The 9,932-nt window shown below is 47.2% G+C and overlaps 1 long non-coding RNA gene across 1 annotated transcript in view; it reads right to left on the minus strand.

Annotated features, from left to right (window-relative positions):
• The window catches only part of LOC309651415, a 375,253-nt gene extending 366,378 nt beyond the window's left edge, over positions 1–8,875 (minus strand). The window contains exon 1 of the long non-coding RNA XR_014258110.1: positions 7,446–8,875. This is a non-coding gene — a long non-coding RNA (uncharacterized lncRNA). The remainder of the gene's footprint in view (positions 1–7,445) is intronic.
• Positions 8,876–9,932: the final 1,057 nt, after the last annotated feature.

Below are 9,932 nucleotides of genomic sequence, written 5' to 3' on the forward strand. Positions count from 1 at the left end.
GGTGGGCAAACAAGTTAAGTGATCTGTGCCTCAGTTTCCTCTCCTCTCAAAAAGGAGTCATGAAAGTACATACTCCATAGAGTTGATGGAAGAGAAAATGAGTTTACAGAAGCAAAGCACTTAGGACAGTGGCCCATTGTAAGTGCTCAATAATTTTTTTTTTAAATTTTTGGCTGCGCTGGGTCTTTGTTGCTGCACGGGGGCTTTCTCTATTTGCAGCGATAGGGGTCTACTCTTCCTTGCGGTGCGTGGGCTTCTCATTGCAGTGACTTCTCTTGTTGTGGAGCATGGGCTGTAGGCGTGGGGTCTTCAGTAGTTGTGGCGTGTGGGCTCAGTAGCTGTGGCTCGCAGGCTCTGGAGAGCAGGCTTAGTAGTTGTGGCGCACGGGTTTAGTTGCTCCACAGCATGTGGGATCTTCCCGGACCAGGGTTCGAACCCGTGTCCCCTGCATTGGCAGGCGGATTGTTAACCACTGCACCACCAGGGAAGTCCCAATAATTAACTTTTTAAAAAAAGTCTGTACCAGAAGATGTATTTGACCAAAATATCCAATAGCCAACAGTGAACTGATGACTTCTAATTTTAAGAGTGTTTGTAAATATGATTCATAAATCAATATAATATATAAAATCACTTCAATATGGAAAATCTTCAGTTTAATATTTGTTCTAGATGAATCAATGCATTCCTATGCAACAACCTCTTTAACCATAAGTTCTCCAAATTACAGATCATTCCTTTAGCGTGGTGTCATAAGATCTACTTTCAATCCCCTTTTATCATTATTATTGTTTTCAACTGGACTTATTTCCTTTTCACTGAGAAACTTGAGAACTTCAAAACTTTTTTTTTACTTGAAGTCTGATCTTCCTTTGGGTCTGAAGTTTTTACTTTATTATGTAGTAGTCCATCTCTTTAATATTCCCACTGAGAAAGCAGCACAGGAGTATTAGTATGCCACCTTGACATCTTAGGAATATTTTAAATCTTTGCAGTGGCAGTTTCTTTAAAAATGTAAAAATATCTGAAATATTTAGCCTTCACAAAGATATAAAAGACATGTCTTGAATTTATCATCCACATATATCTTATTTGAGCATTATAGCTGCTTTGCAGACAGCCTGTACTTTTTCCTCTAAAGTTCACGGCTATTGGTACATAATTAAACAAGGTCTTGTACAGTCAGGTGACATTAAAATATTATAGAACCAGAGGGAACATTCAAAGTCGATCAGAGCAATATTTACAAAACTCACGTAGTCAAAGGAGTAACGTGGAAGTTATTCAAGAGAAGTTCGGGATTATTGTTAAACACACAGATTCCCACTCCCTTCCCCTAGAGAGTCTGATGCAGTAGACCTGATCCTGCAAATCTGAATTTTTAACAAGACTTCCAAGGGATGTTCATCATCAGGAAAGTTTGGAAGCACTGATTTAATCCAAGATCCTGATTTTATAAGGAAACTGAGGCCCAGGGAAGAGGATCCCCCGCTCCACCCACCCACCCAATGTTCGTGAAGCACCTCCCCTTAGAGGGGTACGCTGGAAGGTTTGGGACAGTGCACTGCTATGCCCGGCCAGTGGAATCACAACGTGGTACAGCCTTTCAGGCAAGCAGTTTGGCAATACTTGTCAAAATATTAAATGTGCTTATCTTGTGATGCTGTAATTCCAGATGAAAACAGAATTTCTTAAATTGTCACCCAGACCACTTGCATCAGAAGCACCTGCTGAGGATGTGGATCTCACCATCTCATTTCAGTTGAGTGAATCATAATATCTGGGAGTGGGACCCAGCAATCTGCATTTTTAACAAGGTTACCGAGAGGTTAACAAGGTTCTACTGAAGTTGTGAGAAATGCTGCCCTTACGAGTGTGAGAGTCAGAGCCCTAGTGGGGGGGACATCCAAGCAGAGGGGCAGTCTCCCTGGTATGGGATGTGGGACTTCCCAAGAAGGGTAAGAAAAGTGTGTGCTTGGAAGGGCAGTAAAACAAGCAGCACAGAGATGGTGTCCTCGTGGAGGTGCCGCCCAGCGTGGGGTGTCAGAGCCAGAGCAGATGAGTCGTTTGAGAGGGTCGGGTGCCCTGGTGTGGGGTGTGGGAGCTTGAGTGGGGTGAGGAGGGCTCCTGCACAGCAGAGTGGCCCAGCACCGGGTGCGGGAGCCCACAGAGGGTAGGAGAGGCTTCTGGGAGGGCGTGGGCCGAACGTGAGGTGTGCAGGCCACGGGGGTGGGTTGGGGGGCGGTATCATCGGGGAAGGCACAGTGGCAGCCTTGGGAGGCTGGTAACATTCAGGCGTATCGATTAAATACATAAATACATTGAGGAGAAGGAGAGTCAGTTTTCTTTCTGTTCGAGAAGGGAGTTACAAACACGGAAAGGAAACAAAACTGGAGTGAATGCTGCGATGTTGAGTTTGAACTGAAGGAAGTCATATGAACTCGTGGTTTTTGACAGAGAAATAGATAAGTGTGTAAATGTATCTACTAAGAGGGCCTGGGTGACCCTCCAATATCAGTGAGTTCACCTAGATGCCCAGATGTTAGTTTCTAAATACCATTCACTGCCCACTAAAAGGACTTGGGGTCTTTGGAGAAATGGCTGAGTCAAGCTCTGGAACAGGGAAAGGATTAAAGGGAGCCTGGAAAATCTTCTTGTGCCAGAAAACAAGGAAATGCTCAAAGGATGATGGGGATTATGGGACTTCCCTGGTGGCGCAGTGGTTAAGAATCTGCCTGCCAATGCAGGGGACACGGGTTCAAGCCCTGGTCCGGGAAGATCCCACATGCCGCGGAGCAACTAAGCCCGTGTGCCACAATTACTGAGCCTGCGCTCTAGAGCCCGTGAGCCACAACTACTGAGCCCATGCACCACAGCTACTGAAGCCCGCGCGCCTACAGCCCGTGCTCTGTAACAAGAGAAGCCACCGCAATGAGAAGCCCGCGCACCGCAACGAAGAGTAGCCCCTGCTCGCCGCAACTAGAGAAAGCCTGCACGCAGCAACAAAGACCCAACACAGCCAACAATAAATAAATAAATAAGTAAATTTATTTTAAAAAAAAAAGAATGATGGGGACATGTCAGAGGACACAGGAAATAGAATGAAGGAGCTCCCATCAGCCAAATCTAAGACAATTTGAGCATAAAAAAAAAGATGGTGTAGTCGCCAGGAACGGGGGGGAGGGGAGCCTGGGGACTTAGTGTTTGATGGGGACAGAGTTCACGTGGGGAAGATGGAGTCCTGGAGACGGATGGTGGTGGTGGTTGCAGAGCAGTGTGAATGTACTTAAGGCCCCTAAACTGTACACTTAAAGATGATTAAAATGGTAGGTATTACATTTATTTTACCACAATAAAAAATGGTGGAATGGATTATAACACACTGAATAAAATATAGTCCATGGGTCTCTAGTGATAAAAAAATAACAACAATCATGGCAGAAAGAGATAAGGAAAGTTCTTCACATAAAAATGCTGGCTGATGTAAGGAAAAAACCTATCATTTTGGAACTATCAATGTAATAATTGATGTATGTAAGCATGGCTCTTGAATAAATGCCAGATCCAGTGGGTGAAAGATTTGTCTGGGAAAAGGTTATTCATATAGTCTCAAAGTATCACCCCACAGATAGTTATTAGTACAGAGGAGAAAAGAGGCCTTTGCAGTGGTATCAGATACACCTGTCAGATGCCACTCTGCATGATTCAATGGTGCATGGGACCAACGACGGGACAAAACTGACATCATAGGCCTCCTGATGTGATGAGGTGGGAAGTATAAACCTAAGCATGGAGTTTTCTGGACAAGAATTTTCATCTGAATCTTGAGGAAATCGTCTAAACCCAGATTGTGGGATATTTTGCAAAACTGCCAGCCTAGACTCTTCATCATTGTCATGAAAGATTTTTAAAAAATAAAAAGCAGGGGGATGTTCAAGATTGGAGGAGACTAAAGAGAGAGGACAATTAAGTGCCACGTGGTGTCCTTGACGGCATCCTGTTTAAAAAACAAACAGCTGTAACGGACGCTTTAGGGTAATTGGGGAAATGTGGATATGGACTGTATATTAAATAATATTTATTATATCAACTTAATTATATCAATTTATATCTACAAATTAGGCGGCAGGATTGAGCGAATTCACACCAAGAGGTGAGTGATCTCCGGCTCTTGCTTCGGTTTTCTTTCTTTTTTTTTCTTACTCTAAAAGCAGCTGCTTAGTAACGCAGAAGAATATGAATGGGGGACGGTGGTGCAGACCTGGCTGGAGAGGAGTCTGGGGGCTGGGAGGCTACCTCCCAGACCGAGGCGCTGGGGGCACAAATGCGGTGCGTCCGGGCCCTGCCAGGCCTGCGGCTCGGGGCACCGTCCAGCCCTGAGCCCGACGTCCGGACCCTCCTCAGGGCCGACCGGGGCGTAGTAGCTGCTGAATAAATAAATACTCGTGGAAGGAGAGAAGGTCCACGTTCCTCCCCGGACACATGCAGGGGCTAGGAAAGCCTGGCCGCCGCGTTCTCCCGCCAGAGGGCTCGCCCACACCTTCTGGGCCTCGCCGGTTCTCCGGGGGCAGCACTTCCCGCGGCGCGGGCGGACGGACGGGGCTGGCTGCCGGGCGCGTGCACGTCCAGCGCGGGGCCCCCGGGTGGAGCGCCCCAGGCCCGCGCGCGGCGGACGACGACGACGGCTGCGGCTGGGGCGGGGGGAGGGGTGCAGTGGCTTCTCCGGGTCTGGCCCGAGCTTCCCCCCAACAGCAGGGCACCGGGGCAGGCGTGTCGCGGCGACTTCGGATCGCGGGATCCGCCTTCGCTTTCCGCCGCGAGGCAGAGGCCCCGGGGGCGACACCGCCCCGGACGCGCCACTGACGCGCTTTCGAGCGCCGGCTCTGCTTTTCACACTCTCCCACCGCCCGGAACGCCCCGGGGTCCGAGGGGCGCGGGGGAGCCTTTGTGCCTCCTTGGTTTGCTGGGACCTTGTCTTCCGAAGAGAGCCTCCCCACCCCTTTCCTCTCGAAAGTCCTGTGCTTTCCCTAGAAGTCGGAAGGCGGTGGAGAGCGCTGCGGAGACTTCAGCCGCCTTTCCCGTCCCGAAACTCCAAGACCCCAAGTGCTCGGCCATACGGAGGTATCTGCGGTCGCGGGGAAGCAGCGAGCAGCGCACCCCTTCTCCGTTTCCCTCCCACCTGGCCCGCGGCTCCCTCCCGCCCCTAACTCGGGCGCCCTTCCGGCTGGCGCAGCGGGCCGCCGGAGCCGCAGAACTTGGCGCCCAGGAACCGGCGTGCGGACGAGCCGAGCGCGGGGAGGAACGGGCGGGGGCGGGGCGCATGCTAATCGCACGCAAATGAGGAGACCCGCCGCCGCCGCCGCCGCCGCCGCTTCGCGGAGCTTCCCGGATCCGTGCGCCGACGGCGGCGGCTTGCGCAGCCTGGGCGCCGCGACCCTCGGGGGCTACAGGGGGACGGGGAGGTGGGGGGGGAGGAGGAGGAGGGAGGAGGGTTCGCTTGCCTGGTCCGACGCAGACATGGTGGAGCGATCCCGGCGGGGCCGAGAGCAGGGTTTCCTGAGGCGCCCCCGCCGCGCCCCGCAGCCCCTCGCCGGCGCCCGGGTCGGGCCGGGCAGTCGCGTTCCCGCCGCGTTCCGCGCCCGGTCCCTATGGAGGCGCCGCTCGCCGGCGAGGCCGCCGACCATGCTTAGGAGGGCCGGGAGCGGGCAGCTGCCGCTACCCCGGGGCTGGGAGGAGGTCGGGGACTACGACGCAAAGTCTTGTACATCGACCACAACACCCGGAGGACCAGCTGGATCGACCCCCGGGACAGGTGGGCTGCCGGGCCGCGGGTGGGCGCGGGGACCCGCCTCGGAAGCGCGGCGGCGGCTGTTGTCCGGGAGACCTGGCCGAGCGGCGGCGCCCGAGGCGCGGGGGACCGGGAGGGGTCCCGGGAAGGAGGCGCGGGACCGTCTGCCCAAGCCGGGGCTGCGTCAGCAGGCCAGGAGCCCTGGAGGGGGCCGGTTGCAGCCGCCCCTTCCAGAGCCCTCTTGGCCACCCGCTCTGCGACGGCCCCGGGACCTTTAGACACTCTGGGCGCAGAGGGAAGGGTGGAATTGACGCCCTGGGCGGTCACAGTGTGCAGTTCACGGACCCAGCGGGGCCCCCTGAGCCCTGCTGTGAGCTCGCCTCCGCCTGAAGTTTTCCAGCTTGAGGCTGGAGGGTCCATTCGGCCTGGGAGGCGGGGCCAGGCTCTGGGCCGCCCGGAGGAGGAGGCCTAAGTGCCAGGCGGGGCCAGCCAGCCGTCCAGGCCACCTGTGGCATCTCTCTGGCCGTCCTTGGCTCCCAGCCTTGCCTGCACGTTCTTGACGAGGCGCGCCATGGTCGGGCCGGAGGCCCTGGGCCTGAGGCCCTGGGCCTGAGGGGGTCCCGCGCACCCTTCCTCGCTGGGCCCTGGTGGTGGGTGTAACTGAGTTTGGCCCCCAGAGTTTAGAGACGCTTGTTTGGGAGTTTACTGCTTAGTGTTTATCTTCACCTGAAAACTTGAACTGACTCTCAGATCTTGAAAAGGCAGATGCTGTGTTGAAGTAAGAAGTGGTAAAATGAACAGTGGAACCGAACCTTGGTTATTGAGGAACGCTGACTTGAGCTTAGCGTGGTTTCTTGTAGTTTTCAAGATAATTTTTATTCTTGCTTAGAAGTGAAGAGGAGAAACATAACAATATCATCAGCTAAGGGGTTCAGGAACTGAAGTTTATCTGAATGTTCACAAATGTTGTTTCTCTTTTCCATCTTTCTTTTACCCTGAAAAGGAAAATTTCTTATAGTTAGAATTATGAGAAGAATAATAGGAGATATTCCTAACTGTAAATTGGTAAACTATTAAGGAGGTATTCCTATTTATAAATTTAAATAGTATACCATTAGGGATAATTCCAAATTTTGGATGTTTATCATTTCTGAAATTTCTTTCCACCTTTTTATGGAATGTGGCCTTAGGGGTTTATAACCTTTTTAGGTGCTTCTCCCATTTTTTTTTTCAGTCCCATGTAATTAATTTTATTTTTTCATCTTGATCTTTTGTTAGCACTTTTATGAGTTCATCAGTTTTTCATTAGCGTTCTGAAAATGCTCATTCATTCAGTTCAGCAGTACAGTCAGTTACCAGAAACCTGTACTTGTCAGAGTCTTTTCCATGAATTCCTTGAAGATGAAACCCTTTTATAGGAACATATTTGCAAAAGCATCAGAGTACACCCAGAACTGTCTGTAAATGACAAAAGACTTAAAAATGACCACGGTTAAAGATTTGATGGAAGTTCATAATAATGCAATTGACAAGGAAATTTAGTTATTTCTGAGATATACATTTTAAAGTAATAACTAGAATTATGACTTATAACATTATACCAGAACATATAAGATTTTTAGAAATTTCATGTAATGTCTGAAACAGTTACATTAACGTATTTCCATACAAATAACCCAATGAAAGTTTAGTATTAGTTGTTTTGTTTGTTTTTTTATACTGCAGGTTCTTATTAGTCATCAGTTTTATACACATCAGTGTATACATGTCAATCCCAATCGCCCAATTCAGCACACCACCATCCCCACCCCACCACAGTTTCCCCCCCTTGGTGTCCATATGTCTGTTCTCTACATCTGTGTCTCAACTTCTGCCCTGCAAACCTGCTCATCCGTACCATTTCTCTACGTTCCACATACATATGTTAATATACGATATTTGTTTTTCTCTTTCTGACTTACTTCACTCTGTATGACAGTCTCTAGATCCATTCACGTCTCAACAAATGACTCAATTTCGTTTCTTTTTATGCCTGAGTAATATTCCACTGTATATATGTACCACAACTTCTTTATTCATTTGTCTGTCGATGGGCATTTAGGTTGGTTCCATGACCTGGCTATTGTAAATAGTGCTGCAATGAACATTGTGGTACATGACTCTTTTTGAATTATCATTTTCTCTGGGTATACACCCAGTAGTGGGATTGCTGGATCATATGGTAATTCTATTTTTAGTTTTTTAAGGAACCTCCATACCGTTCTCCATAGTGGCTGTATCAATTTACATTCCCACCAACAGTGCAGGAGGGTTCCCTTTTTTCCACACCCTCTCCAGCATTTGTTGTTTGTAGATTTTCTGATGATGGCCATTCTAACTGGTGTGAGGTGAAACCTCACTGTAGTTTTGATTTGCATTTCTCTAATAATTAGTGATGTTTAGCAGCTTTTCATGTGCTTCTTGGCCATCTGTATGTCTTCTTTGGAGAAATGTCTATTTAGGTCTTCTGCCCATTTTTGGATTGGGTTGTTTGTTTCTGTAATATTGAGCTGAACGAGCTGTTTATATATTTTGGAGATTAATCCTTTGTCAGTTGCTTCGTTTGCAAATATTTTCTCCCATTCTGAGGGTTGTCTTTGCATCTTGTTTATGGTTTCCTTTGCTGTGCAAAAGCTTTGAAGTTTCATTAGGTCCCATTTGTTTATTTTTGTTTTTATTTCCATTACTCTAGGAGGTGGATCAAAAAAGATCTTGCTGTGATTTATGTCAAAGAGTGTTCTTCCTATGTTTTCCTCTAAGAGTTTTATAGTGTCTGGTCTTACATTTAGGTCTCGAATCCATTTTGAGTTTATTTTTGTGTATGGTGTTAGGGAGTGTTCTAATTTAATCCTTTTACATGTAGCTGTCCAGTTTTCCCAGCACCACTTATTGAAGAGACTGTGTTTTCTTCTTTGTATATCTTTGCCTCCTTTGTCATAGATTAGTTGACCATAGGTGTGTGGGTTTTATCTCTGTGCTTTCTATCTTGTTCCATTGATCTATGTTTCTGTTTTTGTGCCAGTACCATATTGTCCTGATTACTGTAGCTTTGTAGTATAGTTTGAAGTCAGGGAGTCTGATTCCTCCAGCTCCGTTTCTTTCCCTCAAGACTGCTTTGGCTATTTGGGGTCTTTTGTGTGTCCATACAAATCTTAAGATGATTTGTCCTAGTTCCTTAAAAAATGCCATTGGTAATTTGATAGGGATTGCATTGAATCTGTAGATTGCTTTGGGTAGTATAGTCATTTTCACAATACTGATTTTTCCAATCCAAGAACATGGTATATCTCTCCATCTGTTGGTATCATCTTTAATTTCTTTCATCAGTGTCTTATAGTTTTCTGCATACAGGTCTTTTGTCTCCCTAGGTAGGTTTATTCCTAGGTATTTTATTCTTTGTGTTGCAATGGTAAATGGGAGTGTTTCCATAATTTCTCTTTCAGATTTTTCATCATTAGTGTATAAGAATGCAAGAGATTTCTGTGCATTAATTAATTAATTAATTTATTTATTTATTTTTCACACACACACACTGTATTTTATTTTTACAAGAGATAAATAGACTGACACCAAGCATTGTACATGGATGACCACAACAAAAGCAACAATGATTGCAATTACCAAACATGAAACACACTCATACTATGTCATAATATTGACATTCAGTCCAGTAATCCTCCACTGTAACAGCTCCTTTACTTTGCAGTGAAAATTGATTTGTATATTCTTTGCCTCTGAGTCCTTGTGGGATTTTTTTTTTTTTTTTAAATTCAGACAGAAAGTCACAAAAATTATACTCATCCTCATCAGTTCACTCAGTCCCATGTAATTAATTGTTTTTTTTTCATCTTGATCTTTTGTTAGCACTTTTATGAGTTCATCAGTTTTTCATCAGAGTTCTGAAGATGCTTATTCATTCAGTTCAGCAGTACAGTCAGTTACCAGAAACCTGTACTTGTCAGAGTCTTTTCCATGAATTTCTTGAAGATGAAACCCTTTTATAGGAACATATTTGCAAAATCATCAGAGTACACCCAGAACTGTCTGTAAATGACAAAGGACTTAAAAATGACCACGGTAAAAGATTTGATGAAAGTTCATAATA

Source organism: Balaenoptera physalus, assembly GCF_965194825.1.
Source record: "Balaenoptera physalus genome assembly, chromosome: 21".
Taxonomy (NCBI): domain Eukaryota; kingdom Metazoa; phylum Chordata; class Mammalia; order Artiodactyla; family Balaenopteridae; genus Balaenoptera; species Balaenoptera physalus.